At 33.8% G+C, this 22854-nt stretch overlaps 1 long non-coding RNA gene across 1 annotated transcript in view; it reads left to right on the top strand.

The window, feature by feature from the left end:
- LOC137925031 (uncharacterized) overlaps positions 1 to 22854 on the top strand; it is a 58034-nt gene that overhangs the window by 23158 nt on the left and 12022 nt on the right. Inside the window, exon 2 of the long non-coding RNA XR_011107630.1 lies at positions 748 to 774. This is a non-coding gene — a long non-coding RNA (uncharacterized lncRNA). The remainder of the gene's footprint in view (positions 1 to 747; positions 775 to 22854) is intronic.

Genomic DNA, 22854 nt, shown 5'->3' with positions numbered 1-22854 from the left:
GACGACCTTAACAATGTCCTACAAGGTAGACACACGACTAATCTAATATATAAAATTCTCGTGTCACGGTGTTCGAACTTGAACTCCTCTGAAACGGCTTGACCGATTTTTACCAAATTTTATATGCGTATTTAGTAGGTCTGAGAATCGGCTACTATCTATTTTTCATACCCCTAAGTGATAAGGGTTGTTCACCCTTAAAAATTTTTTTTTATTTTTTTTTTTACGAAATTTTTTGTTTTTATTTTTTTATGATACAGCATACAAAAATACATACAACCCTAAATTTTCACCCCTCTACGATGAACCCTTATTTTTAAATGAAAAATTAAAAATATTTTTTTGCAAAACAACGTTTGCGGGATCAGCTAGTTAACAATAATTTTTCGTATAACTACGATAGACAACAATGCACGTATACCAATAAATGTCTTATGTCTCAATTTTTCTGTTTACTGCGTTTAATGCTGAACATAGGCCTCCTCAGCAGAGATTTCCGATTTCCATTTGTAAGGAAGTTTCCAATTTCCATTTGTAAGGAAGTTTAAGACATGGCAAGAAATGTTCGAAAAATTGATAACTACGAAAGAAAAGAAATACAAAGGACACTGGGTCTCTATGCCAGAATCCATGCAATCAAAATAGAATAAGGAACTGATTTCCAATAGGACCAGTTGGAAGTTGTTCACACCCAGCATCTTTAGATCATTATTATGATTTATTTAAACATTTTTCTTATATTTACAGGTTTGCTGCAGTGTTCCGGATCAGAAGGTAAGACAGAAGGCCTTCTTCATGGACGAAGCTCGACAGATTTAGAATAAATATTAAAAATAGTAAAAGAAAATACAGGTATAGTCATGGGAACTGAATTAAAGAACATGCTCATATGGTTTTTACAAATAGGGTAGGACTTCGAGCATATCTTTGAGACTAGAGATAATACAATGTTCGACGCGGCCAAATAATTTATTTAATCCTGTCTATTATACATGTACATCACGAAAAAACAGCACTATGTAATGACGATCTATTAGTTGAACCTTTAGAAAAAATACTTTCACTAGGACTAGCATTTACTTATTTATTTCACTAGACACCTTAATATATATTTTTCTAAAATATAGGCAGTCTGTGAATAGTAAAGAAAAATTTTTTTTTTTTTATTTACCTCAGAGTTAATACATAATTTATATATTATTTGTGACATAAAAACAAACCGTTGATTGATTAGTTGTAAAAGCTTTTAGGGGTGTGATCGTTTGTCAGCAAAAACTTTTACACCTATTTCAAATAACCCTATATGAAGTGATCGCTCTGATATTTGATACGTTAAATTATTTTTCGACTTCAATGCGACATGTCAACTTCTTACAGTATTAAATCTGCAATAACAAACAATAATTAATTTTAATATTTAGTAATTCTAATGTATAAAATGCTTTTTCTTACTATATTATCAATATGTTACTTATTATATCTGAAACCAATGATTTTGGTTATGTTTGATATTTCACGGATTTAAAACTTAATTCCTTAATATCGGAATATCAAAACAGGCAGCAATATTATATGCGTGATAATATAGCGAAATGATTACATTTGACTTACGTATGTAACACTGTCACAGGAAGACGATAACATGGCAAGAATTGTCGTATCACTTTCTATTATTAGATAATTAAAAGAAATATGCCTTTGTTGTTGGTCGGCGAGCTGTGAGATTTAAGAAATTTATTTTGGAACAACTCCATATCGTTCGCCCTTGTAGAGAAGTTTTGTAAGTACGCCTAAAGGTCTACGTGACCTGACGACCGCTATCACAGTACACTGACCGTAAGCTACGGAATACTGAGTCTGTGAAACAAGAACACTGTTAAGAATATAAAAGAATACAGCATTTTTTAATAACTTAAACTTATTGATGAATTAGGGGGTACTGGAAAGTAAAATCACTTTCTTAAGTTAAGTTTATATTTCTTATCAACAATATATTCACCTGTTATCAACAACCTTTTGCCATTTAGTATACAAATATTCAATGCCGGGGCAGTAAAAATCAATCGCCTTTTCTGTAAAATATGTCGATAGAACGAAATTACTTTCCGATCGCCCTAATAATACAGAATAAGATACAGGATCTGTAACTATAGTGTTAGCTGTTCCGGTGGACATTGTAAATGGATAATTTATCGCTCATCAATTACTTATAGGAAACTTGAACTATGTGGTGTAACATTTATAAGAGGGTTCATTTTATACAGGGTAAAAATGGGTGTAAAACCTTGAATCTTTTTCCTGAGAAATAAGGGATCTTTTTATATTTACATGTTGATATTGGGATGTCTACAATTTGTCTGCTCCTTTTAGATAAATAAGTAACATATTTTAATTTTTGGTTTTATGAGGTTTTCCAAAGCATATATGTCAGACTAAAAGTATAACTAACCATTTTGTACATTTAAAAATATCTCAGTCTTATTAGTGGTAGGGATGACTACTGTTATAAGAGAATATTTACTTTATTATATTTATTGAATACGTAATAAATAAGTTATATTTAGGAATAAAAATTAGGAAACTAATCAAAATTGTGAGCAAAAGTTATGGGGTGTCCAACGAAATAAGGATTCATTATGCTCTCTCTCTCTCTCTCTCTCCCTATATATATATACACACACACACATATATATATATACATATATATATATATGTATGTATGTATGTATGTATATATGTAATCGTCAGTAAATATCTTATACTACGCTCTCGTATCTAAGTCTTTAAAACGAAGCAGTTCTTAACTTGGTTTTCTTCAAGAACTCGTTTTTCATCTCTACATTCCACAGTCTTTGCCAAAGCGGGAAGATAGCGTTTTTTTGATCCGGCGGCAATTATGTAACTGGTTTACCCAAAACAGGTTAGTATCGACGGGTTCGAGTGTCAGGGTAACTGCGTAGTCGGGACTCGGTTCTGGATGCGGTGCAGTGACCATGGCTTTTGGGAAACGAGGATTTCAAAAATATATCGTATTGAAACAGGTTGTCGTATATTACGTGAAGGCGTTTGACTTCTAAAGTTCATAAATGTAATTTTTTTTTGCAATTACCATGAAGATGGCGATCAGTTTTTACAACGACTGATGTTTGTCTAGAGGGTTATATATCACAGTAATCAGATATGAGAGATCTGAATTAGTATTTTTCATTTTTGTCAAATATGTTCCATTTTGATTTAAAATTTTATATAAGACGCACATATAAACTCTACATAGAAACAGGTGTTTAGTTACCGTTAATGTAAAAAGTCCTTTGGACTAGTTAGTCCATTACCAAAATAAAGCCTTATTAGTGTCTTTATTATATCAATGTTTTAGCCAATAATTTCACTCGTTCTTTCTTCGAAAAATATAAACCACAGTTATCTTTAATCGTACTCTAACGAGGTTTATATACAAAAACCCATTAATCTCTAAATTTTACACGAGATCTTCTATTTATTACATGTACGTAAAATGGTTCAAGTGTGTCGAGGTAAGTCAATTTAGATAAGTTAAACTTAGTGAGCTACTTAAGATACAGTATAGCGGTTTCGGTAGCACTATATGAAACCGGTAGCCCAGCGGTAGAAGACTGAGACTTGCGATTTTAGGTTGCGGGTTTGATTCGTGGGATACAATCTTATATAATTCACGTTTTGTGCATTAATCATAAAGGATTACTTCTGCTTATAAATAAGTTTCCGGAGGATGGACAGCAGCATCCTCTGCGTACCATAATATTACACTTCGAACACCAAACTGCCAGCCAAGCGTGGCGATTACTATATATCCCCTCATAGGTATTGTTTGGGGGTGGCCTATGCCTAGCAGTGTATGTTTATTATCTTAAAAGACGATACAAAACTGTAACTCCTATGTATAAGCTATCATATCTAATAATAAGAATAACCTATTGAAATCTAATAAATAATCAACGATCGATAACTTAATCTGTACAAATGGAACATCCATATTCACTTATGGACATGTTAACGTAAGAATGTGTGCGTGTCGGCATCCTGTTTGATAGCGAGATATCGAGAAATCGGCGTCGGCGTTAGATATGTGTTTTAATTTATACGTTGCAAACATTTCTCTATGATTTATTACCTTTGTCCCGCCTTTAACATGGGCCGATTGTGTTAGATTCTATGCCGCTGTAAAATGTGTCTTATAGTTCATAAAATAAGAGTAATTTTCATAGAGACAATAATTTAATTGTATTTATTTATAAAAATTATTATTGATATAAGATCATTTATAATGACAACTAGTGTGCGTCATGAGAGGAAAGCCATAAGTACCCAATGTGATAGAAATTAGAATCGGATTGAGCTTCAATGTAATGCGAAGGTTCCAAACGCACCCTGTGAGCCCACAACAAATTCAGACGGATTTTTTGTGGTTATATTTATATACTTATATAATATTCTTAATACATTAGTTGAGCAATTCACTCCCTAGCTTTTATGATCACCTAGATAATCCTTGACATTGCAAAAGGTATAATTTCGCGATACCCACCAATAGGTTACTAATTTTATAAATCCAAGGGAAAGGTATAACTAGCTTATCTTTGTTTCCAGTAATATGAGCCGTTGATATATATATAAATAATAATAAACAAATAAATATTTTTTGAGTCTGTCGATTTGTTCTGGTTAAATGGTTGGGCCGATTTTGGCAGGACTTATATTGGCATATAGCTGGTTTATATGTAATATACGATAATAACATATGATATTAACAAATAACTTAGGCTACATTTATTTTAGAAAAAAAATCAAACGAAAAATAACGTTCAAAATAATCTTAACATGTTTTTTAAAAACAAGCGGACGAAGTCGCGGGCAGAGTTAGAACTACATAGTTTCATTTTTTTATAAAGTATAATTATTTAAGACATTTATCAAAAATAAGCTATAGAGGCTCTTTAACTCTTGAATAGAGTGTATGGTAGAGAAACCACAGGACGTTTAGCTTTGTGGCGGAAAGATCAGGACGCAAAGGGCAGGGATCCGAAGAGAAGAATTTATTTGGATACGGTTATAAAGATGCATTGGTTAATGCTGGCCGCTTTCAACTGGTCCTGTTGAAAATCTCTGAGAAAGATCTGGGTCTGTGACGTCATACGGCTAAAATCATGATGATTAACATTCAAAAAAAATTATTCATCATACGATAGAATATATTTCTCAATGACTTGAAATTAAGTCCACTAGGTCCGGACGGTAACCGTATTTTAAAAAAGAAAGTAATGCATATCTAAAGGAGATTAATGAGTTTTTAAGGTAAACACATCATTCCTAGGTTAACCCAAGGTGGTGATCTACTATGAATAAAAAACTATAATAACTATTGGCAAGCAAACGTACTTTGACTTTTTTAAATTATAGAAGTAGAAGCATTTTGAACATTATCTTTCTTTATGAGGAGTCAGAAATATAAGACAAAACTTAAATAACTCAATAAAAAAAGATCAAATATATGTTGTATGTTTTGAGAATGATACAGATATAAATTATCTCTTCTCAGAAAAGGGGCGAGGCCCTACGTTACCCACGTCAATTACGTGCGAAGTTAACGTAATAAAGCGTGGAAAGACAAAAGGTCGCCGCCGGTCAAAAACATCGCGCCGTGCGCTCAACCTATGGTTCAAATTGAAGGTTAAACGCAGCGGTAACTTTGGCTGTACTGTTTCAACCTTTCGGGCGTTGCCTTCGTACTCTTATAAAGTCAGATTAGGATAACCTAGTGAAGGGTATTTATATTATATTCACTTGCAAGATTTAATACAGGTTAAACAGCGTATTATACCTTATTTGGCTAATATCTAGTTTACTGTATGGTCTTCTGTTGGGCCCTAATAAAATATATTTTTGAAAATAATATCAAAAATTCATGTTGCACTTTTACGAATATATAATACATTTTTAGTTAAAAAAAGAAGGAATGTGATTAATTTTTTATATATTATTTAAGGTTTTTAAAAACACACCGGTAAGTTTTGGTTGCTGGAACTAGCGCTATTTCCTTTCGTGACATCAGGATATCAGCCGACTGACGCCCACTGCGAGGCTTCTTCGTCCAAAAATTGATACATTGACCGTACTTGATATCTTCTTGAATATTTTGCCTTGTCGTTTTCGGAGAGTTACAGAAGACAATGCTCTAAAGATATCACAAAAAATCACAAAATTCGACAAATCTGGACTGACACCGCTCTTCGATATGAAAACATTTCTTCTAGGTCTTCCATGTATTGGGTAACTCCTGCTGGAACCAACTCGCTGAACACTTGTAGCTTTAGTTCTAAAAAGCTATATAAAAAACAAAGGTGAATTTTATTATGGCCAACCCTTTGTTTCTTTCAAAGAGATATAAGCATTACTGTGCCAGTACGATAGTCAATGTTTAAATAATACACATTGATTATCTGTATAATTATTTAGCGCTGTTTCAACCTCTCTATTTCAAGCTATTAAAAAGGACTATTAATGGCGCTAACTAATGTAATGAAATCTAAAGATGCTTTTACACGTGGCTGCTTTTTAAAATGTAAGAAAGTAAATTATTTTGATTCTGGTCTTTTTTTTAATTTTTGGACAATGTTATGATAGATCAAAATGAGCGGTAAAGTGAATTATTGACAAAAAATTTAAATAATTAAAATATTGATAGTAACTTTTCAACGCGTCAATGAAAATGTATTGTACGTCCAATAAAACAACACCGATTTTACTAGGAACTGGTATGTAAATGAATATCAGAGTCAAGAACACCTAATTTTATGTACCAAAGACTTGATTTTTTGTTTATCGGTAAATCTTTCTATCGGCACTATATAATAGAATCATCGAGTTTATTATCATCATAATTTCAACCATAAGATGTCCATTGTTAGACGTAGGCCTCTCCGACAGATTTTCAATAGTACCAGTTGGAAGCGGTGTGCATACTAAATGTTACTGTAGCAGTAAAAATTACTTAATAAAAGATAGCACACCTTGGGAATTATTTGATCGCGTTCAGTGTTCATATGTAATTTTATATTCATGTTTCTCCATATTTGTTCCGCCTGTTTTTCATAGGCCTTAGGCATGTTTTATTCGAAAAGGTGGTTGACTCTTGACGTCATTAAAATATGTAATGTATTAAGAATATTTGAATTTGAACCATCGTCATCACTTCCGTTATCCGATGTCCACTGTTGGATGTAGACTTTATCATAGTTTTCCAAAAGGATAATTGGAAATTGGTTTTATTTTTTTTATGATGTGAATATTTTACGCAGTGTAAAAGTATAGTATTATTTGTATAAAACCCTTTTTATGAGACAAATCGGGCATTCACCCGATGGCAAGAATTTTCTAATACATTGTAGTGGATATCGCGTCGAAACATGATATCATACATCTCATTAGTCCAACAATGGCTCGGCGTCCTGTAAAACTGGAACAAAGTAGTTACTGCCTAACCGCTTAGACAGCCTTTAGCTGTATCGACTTACCCACATTTATGTAAATTAAATAATCTACGTGAGTCTTAGTAGTTTTTCTATTGCGACTTGATGAAAGCGATTTGTGTATATATATACAGGTGATTGAAAGGTGTGATAATATAGCTCATTTGTCAGCAAAAGGTTTAGTTTTTACACCTATTTTCAATAATTCTGTATAAAGTGGTTGCTCCGAAATATGTTACATTATTATATTTTCTCTATTGGACTGCGACAGGCCGGCTTCTAGGTGTAAAATATCTGAAAGGGAAGATAATAAACTAATTAATTTTAATTTGCAGTAATTCTAATTTCAAGTAATCTTTTTTAACTATGTTATCATCACATTGTTTATTATTTCTAAAACAATTGAATTTTGGATAGGTTGTATACCATACTTTAATTGATAGCAAATGAACAATAACCTTGAAAGGTTTTACACCTGTATAGTTCCTTCGCGTTAGTAAAATAGTGTTTCAAAGTTGTCTCTCAGATTAGCTACAAATCAGAAGGCCGTGTTTACTTTAACTATTAAAGTAAGCCTTTCAGACGTATGGTCAAATCTTTGATCATTTTAAAAGTATATTACTTACTAATCTATTGGTGAGAGCGTATCAAATGTTTCGACTCAACGTCTCTGATCCGCACAGCCCGAGTATGGAAGGATCTGTAGGCTTTCTTATTTTCCGAAAATTATAACTCAAGTCGCTTCAGAGTACCTACTGAGTCGTTTGGCTTCATTTTTGACCATATCATCGCTTTTCAACAGGCGAGGTGTTGGTCAAAGGTAAAAAGTAATCGTAAAATAATTGTCTAGGAACGAAGCGAGGTTAATTGACAACGATATTTTACTATTTTAATAACTCGAATAATCTGTGATGATGTAATAATGTATTTTTTAAAAGTAAAGAATTAAGAATAACCCTTATTTCTGTCAGGACACGGTAATGTTCTCAAAAATTTACCGTAACTCTAAAGGCGTTGAAAGTACAACCCTATATGGAGATATCTCCATAAAAAACAACTTGTTATGCAACATTATAACGTCTCACATAACACAAGGAACGTTCTAGTGTTTGTACGTACTTACGTTGTTACTTATAAACCTACTATAATTTTCGATGTCATATTTATATTAATTCATTTATTGAGCCTTGCTAAAAAATTACGATATTTCATATATAAAGTATACAGTATTAAAAAGGATACAAGACTAAATGCAATTTGAATTATAAGCAATCTCATTTGCTATGTTAAAAAAAAATTCAACATTAAAATCAGATCAAAAATTAGTCTATCATATATAAACACTACGACGGTTTTATGGAATATTAGTTGACCCGACAGATGTTCTGTATATTCATTATCAACATCCACTGCTGCCGTGGAACGTCCACTGCTGGACGTGGGCTTACCACATAAATTGCCCATAAGACCGATGAAAAGGGGCCTACATCTATTGTCCGATGACCTTGAAGCGGTCGTATGTCCACCTTGTGGGTGGCAATAGAATCCATTATACCTTTTTCTTACAACATTGTTAAAACTATAATATTTTCAGACACATAAAGAAATAAAATTGACGATTTCATTTTCTATTCCAATCACATGAAATGCGATTGCCAAATAACTTCTCGAACTACAAAACTCTGAAGGGAAAATAAAAAATAATTAGTTTTAAAAAGCTATGCCTGCGACTCCGTCCGCTTGGAATTAAAAGTTTAAGAAGTTTATTTAGTTTATTATAAAATATTTAGTACACTGTTTTTTTTAATATTCAAAAGAAATGTGAGAAATGACTCGATCGAGCCAACGTTTGTGATTGAACGACAGACATTGAGTACATAACCATAGTGTAAATGATATAGAAAAAAAATAAGTGTTATTTTTTTTTTAATTACTCTGTTGATTTCCTGTATCTCGTTAGTTGCTTTATAAAAAAAAGTTTCGTATCAAACCCATGTGCAAGGGTTGTCTGACACGCATAAAGTTACCGATTGTATGGCCTCGCCGCACCAATCCTGTCCATTCAGTCGGAAGTCGGTGGAGCCATTGAATTCCACCAAGCTTTCGATGCCAGCACTTGTGTATCATCATAAAAAACGCCCGGAGCACGGCGTCATGTAAATTCCTCCCTGTGAATGCAACTGCGACGTTTTTTTTTAAATTGCAAGTGACACACGGAGATGATTTCGCGCGACGTCTATGCAAATACGACGCATATAAAAGCGTTGAAGTTGATGGGAAAGTATCCGGTGAAAATGGGAGAATTTCCGCCATATTGGCGGCAGAAACGGAAATCATTGTTTGGTCGGGCGTTGGCGGGCTTTTGTGATTTTTTTTTCGTCTTTCAATGCGTGGGCATGAATATGCAGCGGCTCCGGGAGCAAATCCTACGGGAGGCTGCGGTCGAGATCTATTGAGTGTCTTAGAACCGACGCCTTAATGAAGATATAGATGCGAGAATTACGTATTCTACATATATTTACTCTTTTACACATAACCTTTAGATAACTTATAAGTCAAAAAAGAAATACAGCTTTATTTCTTTTCTTTTTATGGTTTCATTGATCATGGATAATTAGTTTCAAGAAAAAATCCATTAAACAATTTAGTTTAATATATTTTATTATCAATATCATTTCGGAACGGGGAGGGTCGATAGGACCTTATGTTTCTGGAATGAAGACCACAGATTGGCAAGCGAAGCGCTGGACATCCAACTACAATTTGGAGAGATTGTGACCGGTCATATTACAATCATTTGTCCTATTAAAGTAGTAATAGTAGTAGTATGTTAAGCTATGGTCATCCTATTGCTGAAATAATAATGACAATGAATGATAGGCTTAACATAATGATTATTTTATAAAGAAATAACTCTACGGACTTTTCTGAGGATTTACTAAAAAGGTTTTAGCTTTTACGCTTAACAGATTTGGTTATATTGTCCTTCAAGTTGCGCGGGAAAAACTAAACTTTGGAAACTTTTCCTGTTACAGAATCATATGCGCATTGAAAATTTTTCAAATAGCGTAATTGACAAGGTGATTGGTTGTGTAAACTTATTTTTACATCTGTTACCATTGAAACTGTCTAAAGTATTAACATTGAAATAATTACGTTGATTTTTATCTGTTGGAATGTGACGGGCCAGTAACTATAGCTTATTGAAAAGGCTTCAGGGATTGTTTACAATAATTAATTTTTGTACATATAACGTTATTTAACATTTTTAAAATCATTGATTTCAGGATAGCATGTAAAATACTTTAATTGACAGCAAATGAACTATACATTTGCCACTTTTAAGCTTTTATCTCTATAACCAATCATCCTGTATAAATATTTTAATTCAAACATAAAGAGTACAAGGCAGAGTGAAACTTTGCCATTCGTACTTCAAAAATAAAAGGGTCGCCATTGAAATGATAGAAATGTGAAATGTGCGCTAGTGCTGAACCTTATTTATTTTAATTTTGTCTATGGCATATAAATAGTGTAGTGATCTCTGGATTCTAAACATATAATTAAACCTCTCAGCCAATGCTTCCGTATATTAAATTAAGGCTTTACAAAACTTAAATAAGGCGGTTGGGATATAAATAAAATGTTGGTGCGAGTTCTTGCCCGGATAGGGTGAATAGAGAATTTGTATAGTGCCTCACGGTACCAATCCTAGATAGGGATGGATGGAGTCATCAAGTGGCAGGTTTTATTTCGAACGTAGTGATGTTCCTTGCTGTAGATAATTTTGTATCGAGAATTATAAGCAATATATGTTGTAATTTGTTTGTACATTTTCATCATCATGTCAACCGATAGATCCTTAATGCAAGGCATAGACCTTCCTCAAATACCAACACCGTGACCAGTCTTATACTGCCAGCATCTACCAACTTTACGCGACTTTAGGTCCATCCATTAACGGGTCTACCCACGCTAAGTCGAGAACTTATCGGCCCCAATGGCAGTCAAGGATGTGCTCCACCTGCTGTCATTTCAGACGAGAAACTCTTCGAACTACGTCGATGACTGGTTTTCTGTGAATCTCCTCATCTAATTCGATCTTGCATCTAAACTCCGACCACAGCCCTTTCTATTGCTCTCTTGGTGATCTTGAGCTTTCTTATAAGTAAACGTAAACGACCATGTCTCAATTCCATAAGTCATGACCGACAATATACACTGGTCAAAGAACTTCGTCTTTGGTCGCTGCGGTATTTTTAGACTTACACATTGGATTAAAGAGTACCAGAAGGAAAGAGGGATTTGTGTTTACGGAAAGATCGATGTTATGTCTTTGTGATGAATTCGTGTCGCCACATAACATATTACCATTATGTATGTACGTTTTTCAAAGAATATCTTCATTTGGCTCTCATTAGGGTTAGTACGCAAATTTTGGTCATATGCTAATCTACTAGTATTTGAGTGTATCGATATAGTCTATCATAGTAAAATGCAGCCCTAGGTCATCGTCATCGACTAGTCTAGTGCACGCTTCGACGCCTCCGTGCGTACCAATGAATACGGGAGCGTTCTTTTGTATAAGTCCGTCCCTTTTATACATTACGATCACGAGTGGGACGGAGTATTGAGGGTAGACGTGTCATTACGCCAACAGCGCTTTTTTACGAAGTATTTTCTCTTCGGTTTGATATCCAGATGAATGTGAATTTCGATTGGTTTGCAAATGCGGTTGCTACGCCTTCCGCGCTTCCATACAGAACCCAGGAGCTGTAAATGGTCATGGTTTGTGCATAACACATAAGCTCGTTTACATTGCATCGGTATACCGTGAACATCACATCTCCATTTAAATGAAACTGTAAAAACTCGCACAAGTTTAGCTGGCAAAGACTTTAAAATAGTGTACGTTTAGATCATGAAAAGGTAGGGTACAGATTATTCATTTCTGTTAACATAAATGTTGTCATTTATGCCTAGAAAGGTCGGTACCGTTCAACATAAAGTGGTGCAGATTGTTCTTATAATGCAAACCACGCCGCATAATAGTATATCAGGCCTTCCACTAGGTGAACTGATGACATGGGTCGCGGAAAGTCACGGGAAGCAAACGGCACAAGACCGGTCATCGTAGCGGTCTTAAGGGAGGCCCATTCCCTGTGAGCAGTGAGCGTCTATTAGCTAATAACTTAAAGGATGATATTGTATGCACATAAAAATATATATTTTTTGAACATATGTATTTGAATATATATTTTTATATTATAGCATTTGACTAAACGATATAAAAATCAATTTCGGTTTTAGATTTTAGGATTGCTATTGTTTTTGGACATAAACTATTTAACAATAAGCGATGACAGCAAAAATCAAACATGGCTGCTGTCGCCGCATTGGCGCACTTTTTTCGCGCCCTTTGTTCACGCGGGGAATGTTAGTGTGGTTAGTTTTTTTTCGGTTCCAGATTGACGAAGCATTGTTCCGTTCGCTAAAATTCCGGCCGCGGAATAATTTATGAGAGCGCCGTGTTCGTTCCTTTTTTAAATAGTTTTCGAAACGTTAGTGGATTAGAAACGTTTTTGAACGTTTTCGAATTGTTCTAACACGATGTGTTTGTTTTCTCCGCTGCCCATTCGCGATCCGTTCTGAAACCCTTCCATTTAGATTTCAATTGTTTTTATTAAACTGTACGGCTTTTGTTCGCGCCGGAAAAGACGTTAGGCTGTCAGCTGTGTGTTACAGCTGTCGGGGAGTTGCGTTGGTGCGGAATATTTATTCTGTTATTTATTTATATTATTACTGTGGTTGTTATGAATGAGGTTAAACCGCACACCCATTTTGAATTCGTTTCGGTTCCTTACTACTAGTTCCGTAATTTATTATTTTCTACTAACACTATTTTTCTTTTAGTTTTTAGGCTTGCTGAGAAACATAAAGCCTAAGTACATTTAAGAAACGATCGAGCAGTTCTCATTTAAAAATGGAAGAAACGTTATAACAAGGCCTTCTAGAACTTTTATTCTTCGTAAAAAGCATTTTTCGCGCAAGAAGGCATAAGTTTTTGCAGCGTACAGCCATACTTTTAAATGGTTTTTCAAGTCCGAACATTTCCTTCGAGTTTACAGCGCATTTTAGGACATAAAAAGATCTATTCTCTCCGATTCACGGAGGACTGTAGATGTCTGAGCGGGGTTTCCATCGTCTGAACCATTTGTACTTTTGCCTTGATAAAAAAAAAACTTACGCTTTGCAGTTATTTATTATTTGGACTAAGTCTAACCGTTGTTAAAGCTTTGGTCTATGTAAGTCGCTCTCAATAGCAATGCTTGTAAAACTTTTTTAAATTAAGAACACCATAAAATTTATTTTAAAAGAATACTTTTTAATGGCTTAGATTTTATTGCCGTCGGCATTACGTAGTGAATGTTACGTTTTTTTTTGTACCTGGTCAGTTGGAATCGGCACTTTGTAGACTATTGACTTATATTATTGATTTATATTATAATGTATACATCAAACAACGTTCAATTTTATATAAAAAGAACAACTGTTGAGTTTCTAACTGGGACTTTTCAGCAGATTAGCATTTCGAGCCGGTGGTAGCTTAGTACTTAGAATTAAAAAAAAAATAATTGTAAAGTGCATGTAAATGTCTACTCGAAGAAAGATATTTTGAATGGTGATGATGATTGGGTTTCTTGTTTATTATAGAATTGTAAACAAGTCATCGTAAAAACCTGTTGAATGTATAAAAATAAAACTAACAATGTAATTATGTTTGCGTATTACACGCGCAATGTTCGGAACAGAGGCGAAATGTCATTACGAAACATACAATAGTGTTCGATCCCGGAGCGACGTCACTGAGAAGGCGATCAAAACTCTATTATCCTTGGGTCCCGGGAGAAATTTACATAATGTTGTGTCCCGGAAACCTAATACGGGTGCCTCGTGTTTTGCCGCCTTTGACACTTTGTACTTTTTTAACCTCGAATTGGGAATATTGAGTATACGCATAGAAATAATTATGTAAGAACGAAAGAGATAAAAATACATCACCATCATCATCATAATTTCAGCTGTAGGACATTCACTACAAGATATTGACTTCCCCGATAGATTATCAATAGGAACGGTTGGTAGCGGCCTGCATATAACGTCTTCGAACAACTTTAACAGAGTTGTCTGTCTACCTGTGGGTGGAAGTCCCAGGTCTCCATTCCAGAACAAAAAGGCCACAGCAGCCGCTTGTTTTATGCGCTATGTGGCCCATTTCCACTTTAACTGGCCACTCAGCTGGGCTATATCGGTATCGGACATTAAGATGAAAATCTCCAGGAAGGATTAGTTACAATGCGGCAGCAGCAATGCGGTGTAACGATCTGTGACCAAACTCTCGAGGGAGCCCTTGATTTTAGCCCCGGAGTCTGCAAATGCCATTGTGCAGCTGTGAAAGTCCAATCCCAAAAAAAAAAAAGAAGATATTTTGTACAAAATTATCTAATGTACAATAATAATAAATTTTATTTCAGAATCTAGCGAGTCCATAGAATATAAGCAAGTTAGTAACAAAATTTACTTAAAGGCTATATTAGTCATGGCTTAGTATGTCATACAATTTAAATATAACACTAATTTTAAAAAAGTCGCTAAATATAAACATTTACTTACGATAATTTTTTATAAGTAGTGGTAATTTGCGATTCACACTCTAGTGTAGATACAAGGATACTCGGATACAAGTAACTTTAAATAAGTGTCATCTTTATTATTGTGTGACCATTTTTGATTGTTTAATTTAGTAAATGTATATTTTAATACTTTCTAGGATATTTACCGTCCATCGAGTTGATTTTTACGTAATGCATGCTGTATCTCTCTTTATTTAAGATACAAATTATTTTGTGCCGTATTTTTAATGTTAACTTGTTATTATTTCTTGTGATTTTTTTTTGAAGAACTTAAAAGTAAAAGAAAATTTGTAACTTAAATGTTAAGTAGTACATAAATTAAGCTTGTAACGATTTTTGTTTACTATATAAAGATGCTGCATTGCTATCTAATCCGCCATGTCAAGTCTTCGCTATTTAAAAGTCTTATTTAAAATTTGAATGCGGATAAATAATCACCATTCCTTTCTGGCTGTATCTCGAATGATGCCTTTTGCTCAAAGGGGTATTATAAAAAAAAAAGTCTAAGCATTTCAAATAAGAGCTGCTCCCCCATTAGTGCCTGAATACTTCAAGTCCAGTCGTATCTTAAGATGGAAGTCTTTCTAAATTAAATACATAATTACGGTTTAAAATATTTTATAGCTTAGTGTGCTTGGCTTTCATATGGCAACTTTTAATGTACGTTGACAAAATTAAAAATGTCACGTATTATAAATTCAAATTAAAAACGTTGATAGGTTGGCTAATCGAGGAAAGCACTTATATATCGGATAAAATCAGGGATTTGGAATTTATGAATTTTACGATTGACTTTTTTAAAAATTTTGTCTTAAATAAATATTCTAAGTTTTCAGAATCCACAAGAAATTTTAAAATCTGATTACTGGATTTGAATTTATTATTTTTATATGAACTAGCATAAAAGTTTGTGCGCAGCGTGGTACGTATACTTATACCTCAGGAGACGCTGCATGCAAGCACCTTTCCACTGGTCCTATTGGAAATTTAAAGTATGTATGTCCAACAGTGCACATCCTCCGATTACAATAGTGATAAAGATGATATTGCAAAATTAGGTTAGCTCTTTTTTACTAAATTATTTTGACTGAAATGTTCGTAGATATGATATTTTTTGTTACTCGGTATGGCTATTTGCCCATTGATGTTTACAGTTTCCCCGGGTCTGAGGACTTAGAATGCCGAAAGCACCTAGCCTAGATTTCTTAATAAGCTCGAGGACTCCTTTGGAACCTGGGTTTGTTTCGTTACAACCTCTTTTAAATTTATCTCATTTAAATGGAGAGTCGTCAAGTTCCTTAGGTCGTTTAGGCGAATGAAGTGACTAAGATATACATCGAGTATAGTATTCCGTTTCGTCAGTACACGAGTGGGTTGAGCTTTGACTCGTTCGATAGTTTACTACTGAAGTCCGACCGAACCCACTGTACCGCGCCTTAGGTATGCCCGCGGCAAGACGGAGAGGGCTACGTTCCGTCAGTCAACGGTCAGCCGTACATCAGTTTTGATACTGCACATGAGAGTTTCAATCTACTACATAAATCGTCGTACTCAAAAGCAAACAGCTGATAATACTGTCTAGGATAGATTAAATTCAAATATAAAACACATTTTCAAGATATCTGAGTGAATTCCGCAGAAATAGGTTATTCGAAATGAATTTCTTTCGGCAGAAAACCTTCGAACTGATGGAGAATTCGCGTCTGCGTAGGATATTTAAGTCGGTACGTGACTGGACTTGCTAGGAGTTCGCGGCGTTGCCAGATCTATGCTATTTACCCGGAAAGTTCGTAAAAACCTTCTGGAATGTTAAAATATTTTATTTTTAGCTAAAATAACAAGTTAAGAGTAGTTAAGACTGCTTTTACGATCTACTTGTAGACTCCAGATCGCAGGTAATTATAAATGCAGACTCCGAATTTTTTTATAGTAATACATGCATCACTACTAGGTAGATTGTCTGCATCTTCCGCTACAATGCAAGTGCAAAAGTGATACCTTCCCTGTGGCATAGCATACGTAAACGTGATTAATAAAAACACTTTCAGTTTTCGGTAAAGAAAAAGTAAATTGAGAGATCTTAAAAAAAAATTTGGTTTAATTTTATCACATAAAATTTGTACACATAACCAATTTTATGTGATAAAATTAAACCAAGACGATTTTTATTATTTTTTAAATGATATTGATTTTTGGCTTCTTAACTATGAATTAGAACATTTAATGCAAACATTTTTAAATTCACAAATCTTATCCTAAACAAAACGGATATTTTGTACCATAAATTACACAAAAAAGCAACTTTTCTACATTAATTGATTTTCTTAATGTTTTTCTCCACAACCATGGCGGTCGAATACGTACAAAAAATAAAAAAAAATCTTAAAACCTTCGAAGTCTATAACACTATTACCCAAATTCGACAAGCAACTTGCCCGACGTGCCGAAATAAGTGGAATTTGCGAGCGTTCGCGTTTCCACTCGTTTCACCTATTTTCCCGGAGTTTTTTTCATGTCCTCGATTAAATTGCGTACGTGTAGAGGCGAACGTGTGGAAGGGTCGTGTTTTTTCCGGGGTAATAACATATTGGCCCCGGCGAAAGGGTGTTAAAGGCAACTAGCGTTGGAAGATTATTAATGAGGTATTTACACAGTAAACGCTGACATCGGTATGTACATTTCACGATATTTATAGCCGTGCAGAGCGCAGAAGTTAGTTAGGCTAAAAGTAAGCGAAGTTCTAGAAATCTCTAGGGAGATTTAGTACGGGCTTCTTCGTACTAGTTTTACCGGATTGAATGATAACATTACATATTTTGATGCCAATGTCGTGGTGCGGCAGCTGACGAAAACCACGTGTTTTTGTCGAAATGCTATGAAAAGATACAGTATTGCCTTTTAAAAAATGCAACAAGCGTTTGATCATGTATGACAAGAAGGATTATTGTATGATATAAATTGTAAAATGCTGCTAAGTTTCATATCTTTGAAATCTTACTTTTCTGATAGATTATTTCAGATCATGTATGGAAATACCTGGTGTACCGTAGTCTATTAAAAGCAGGTGCGCCACAAGAATCGGTACTTGGGGTTGTATTGTAAAAAATTTACACCTATCTACATCAAAATCACAAAATCGCAGTCGATGGTGCTGATGACATTGCTTTTCTAGCAGTGTTTAATGGTTCTTAGGTAGATAATGAGAAGTTACAAAGTATTCCGGACCATATCTCTGATTGGTTTCTTAATTTTGTTTTTGAGTATATACGATTAGTCTATATATACATATATATATATATATATATATATATATATATATATATATATATATATATATATATATATATATATATATATATATATATATATATATATATATATATATATAGTACATATAAATCATTATGACGTAAACGAAAGAAGATTGTCTTATACTTGCAGAAAAATATTTTGTCCCAAATTAAGTGTAGGTTTCTATTTGTTTGTTGTGTATCACGCAACGTGAGCAAATCTAAAACTAATTCAGAATTGACCAATATAGATTTATTATGATTGGTAGAAACTCATTGCTTTTTGTGGACAATAAGTTCCTAGTGGATAGTAACATAATGTACATACTTTTACGGCATGGTTATTGTTCAAAAAAAATTCAGAAATATTAAATCAAACCATGGTTTACAAAGAACATTGCTGTACTTCATTACTTGAACGCAACAGCTATGCACAAAGATATAAAGCGTTGTAATAAACAACATATCGAATGTCTCATTCATCATTCCAATCCGCTTACTTCTAGATTACTTAAGATGTCAATGTGTTTAAAGTATGAAGTATAAAGAGAAACCAAGCTTTGATTCTGTCACTTATCACATCACACATTTGATAACTAGAAATAAGTACGTTGTGTGGTTAAAATATAAACTCAACATAAGATCAAGAAAATTTATCGTCCAAAAATGAGATGTATCTAAACGAACACTGCTATTTATTCGCAATTAATGATCTCTCTCTGAGGTACATATTTTCTGGTATTAACTCTGTCTAGTGAAAACGGTACTGAAACTGTTCCGGAATTGCATGGCAAAAGAATCACATACATATAATAACATAGTGGATATGTCACTGTGTTTATTATTGTTAGCCTTTTCAATTAAGAAATTAACAATCCAAGATTAAGCAGAATAATAGAATGGATGATATGATGATAGTATTCAAATAGATTATTTATCTGTAACAAACAGGTGTTACCATGTTTTTTTTTAAATACATATTTGTACCCTATGCCACGTATTAAGAGAAGATTTTCAAATGCCTTTATGCAGGTTCAAAAGTTTTTCTCTGTCGTAATTAATTAATCCAACAACAAAGAACCAACCCCCGGTGTCAAAGAACTCGTACGCAAAGTCGTGTGTCAATAACACCCTACTATGTTCTTGCGAACTTCTCTCACAATTCCATTTATTTATACTGACCTTTGTTAGCACCAGCGAATATATCTCTTGTTCCAACGCCATAAGGTCTTATTAACTTTGACCGAGGGGGCGAATAAGCGAAGACCTAACTCAATAAGCTTTTGCAACTGTTGGTTTTCGACTGTTAATCTTCGTTTAGCTTCCATTACCTCGTAGACAATACGGCGCTGGAATAGTAACCTCTAAAAGCATCAATAGGCTGCACGCTATCACAGAGTACAGTTTCGACGCCAAGCATTAATTTGTACCAAGCATTAGTCTGTATTTTCGAATCCAAGCATTAATTCTTACTAATGTTTATTGCTACACTTTAAATGTAGATTTGCTATTATTATCTCCGAAATGTGACATTCAGATTTTAATCGGATACTTTTTCAAATTATAGTGACGATTTCTAGGATTTACTTAGAGATAAATTAACAAGAGATTTGAAGGGCTTTTAAATTGAAAAAGACAGCAGTTTTTAAAGTTTAATGCTTATACACCTACTTTCAATCAACTTTATAAAGTGTTCAATCTGAAATTTGTTTTATTATTAATTTTAATATCTAGTAATGAAAATTTTGAAAAAGATATTTCTTTCGCTATTTATTATTTTTGAAACGTTCAGTTTTAGTTTTTGGGATTGGGTGCACCATATATTAAATAATAACAAATTAGCTATACAAACACCTCTTTATTATTTTATTAACCAACTAAGTACTCCCGCACAAGTATATTTATCTGTCTGACTCGCCTATTGTTTAAGTTTTTTCGATATTTTTTTAATAACCCGACATCAGATCAACTTACGCCAAATATACATTTGAATACCAGTTGTCTCGCTCTTTTCGAATAGGTGATATAAATTTCTTCATCTGTTCATTAAATTAATAAGTATAAAGGCGATAAAAACCATGAAAAGAACAACATATAAACATCTATGTACAATATAGTACTGAAGTTACGACACAATTCGTACAAACTGAAACTAATAAGCGGTTCATTTCGCGTCGGGGAAACTTGGTGTCCAGATGTACGAAATTATATACCATTTGATCAATAGTTGTGCTCTTAAAGGCATTTGTTTATCCAATGGCGAAAGAAAAAAGCAATTTAGTTAGCGATAATGGTAAAACATTTATTTTTGTTTCTTATTAATTACAAATAGGTGGGGGTTTTATAAGTTTATTATTATACCTCCATAATTTAAGTCAAATTACGTATACTATTCTTTTTCTTTTCAGTCGATAAATGCCTACTGCAAGGTATGGGCCTCCTTCCCCTAAGCTTACCACGATACCAGAGACTTCTCGCGACTTTTACTATGCTTTCAGTCCACCTACCCATGCCGCGTCTACCAGTTCGTGAACGCCACTCGGGAACCTTTTCATGACAATAGTCATCAGTAACACGAGCGATGTACCACGCCCACTACCGCTTTATACGAGCAATTATTATACCTGCGTCGCTGATCTTGGTTCCTCTGCAGATATCCTGATCTCACAGTGAAAGTCTGAGCAAAGCTCCCTAGGAGACCTTGAGACTTCTTGTGAGGACCGTCGTAAGCGACCACGTCTCGGATCCTTAAGTTATCACCGGCAACACACTGGGGTCAAAGACTTTAGTCTTTCGTATACTATTACTATAAAATTTTTATTCATCTTAAATCACCAAATTTATAGATTCATGTAACAACTTTGCTTTTACTCGTATATGAAGCTATCAAGTACTATGTCATATTTATTAAAGAGTATTTTTCTTAAATCCCCAGTCCGGGCACATACCATTACAGTATGATAGACATCTTCCACTACGTTGCAAATTTCACAGTTTGGAAAATCTACCTTTTTCATCATTAACCCAAAGATGTATATTACAATGTGACCAGATCTAGTTCTTATGGCGGTTATGAAATAATTTTTATAAAGAGAATCGCATTCCTCATATCAGAGAGACCGACGCAGACACAGTAGAATCGTTTATTCCCTTAATCATATAATTGTCCACGTTGGATTATTTACAGTGACCACGCGTGTACTTCATGAGAAGAAAGCACTTTGATAAAAATAGATTAAGATTTTACTCCCCTATTGCATGCTTCATCTTAAAGGCTACGAGGTTCCAAAACGCAGTCTAATCTGAGAACATCCCACAACAAACTCATACAGGTTTTTGTGCACTCATATAGAGCAATTAATTTCTTATCTTTACAATCACTTTTACAAGTTTTATTTAAAAAGGTTATTAAATCTATTACAAGATACATTATATAAGAGTGTATTGTAATGCACGAGAGTTCCGAACGCACCTTGAACTGAAAAAACAAGGTTATAACATATATAGTACCCGGCGATAAATATTGCACATCGTGCTTTGGAAAGAGACAATCGAATAATTTCGGCTTTTAGAGCACTATTTCTGTCCCACACTACCTATGTGTCATTTAGTCAGTCTTTGTATTTCGTGCGACAGAGATAACTAAATTAACCGATTGTCTCTTTCCAAAGGCCGAAGTGCAACATTTATCGCAGGGTACTGTACCTTACCTAGGACTATCGAGGAGCTTTTGTAATAGAGTTTATATTGGTATAAAACATTTGTTTACAACAATTAATAGTCATATGTATTATATCACCATCTCTCTTTGACTGAAATTGTTTCTCTTGATATATGTCAAGTTATATTAAAAACCTGATATTGATTCCAATTTTATTTATAAAGTAATCAATCGAAATTTTATAATTAATGATAGAGTAAGCAAAAAGTATCTAGTTCAGCATCAGGTCATGCTTTAAGCTCTCTCGTGTTATTAGGTCATCTTATAATAGTTTTGAATCCAGAAAATATTTGCATTTAATGCAGCGCTTTTTTCAGCACACTTTTATAAAGTAAAAAATAAAAGAGAGTAATGAATATAGACGTCACACTTGTAAAGATTTTGCAAATAGTCATTTTATAAAAAGGTTCGCGAGTAGTAATTTAGTTTTTTGTTTAATTCAATTTTTCCACTCGATAATTGTAATTAGAACACCATGTTTTCATTATTTCAATTACTTTTTTTTATCGAAATTTAAAGAAACATTGAAATTATTAGGGCGTAAATGTTGCGTAGTAATGTATGTGGTTATTTTATAATATTTTACGTTTTGTGTAAAAAAATAGCTTATAGGTTCTTGCTGCCATAACGCTACCAATTAGTTC

This window comes from Battus philenor, unplaced genomic scaffold (genome assembly GCF_028537555.1).
Source record: "Battus philenor isolate CCGP_79_NKW_IND1 unplaced genomic scaffold, ilBatPhil1.0.hap1 SCAF_25, whole genome shotgun sequence".
Classification (NCBI taxonomy): Eukaryota; Metazoa; Arthropoda; class Insecta; order Lepidoptera; family Papilionidae; genus Battus; species Battus philenor.
The sequence above is the reverse complement of the archived record's forward strand: the minus strand, read 5'-3'. Positions and strand labels throughout refer to the sequence as shown.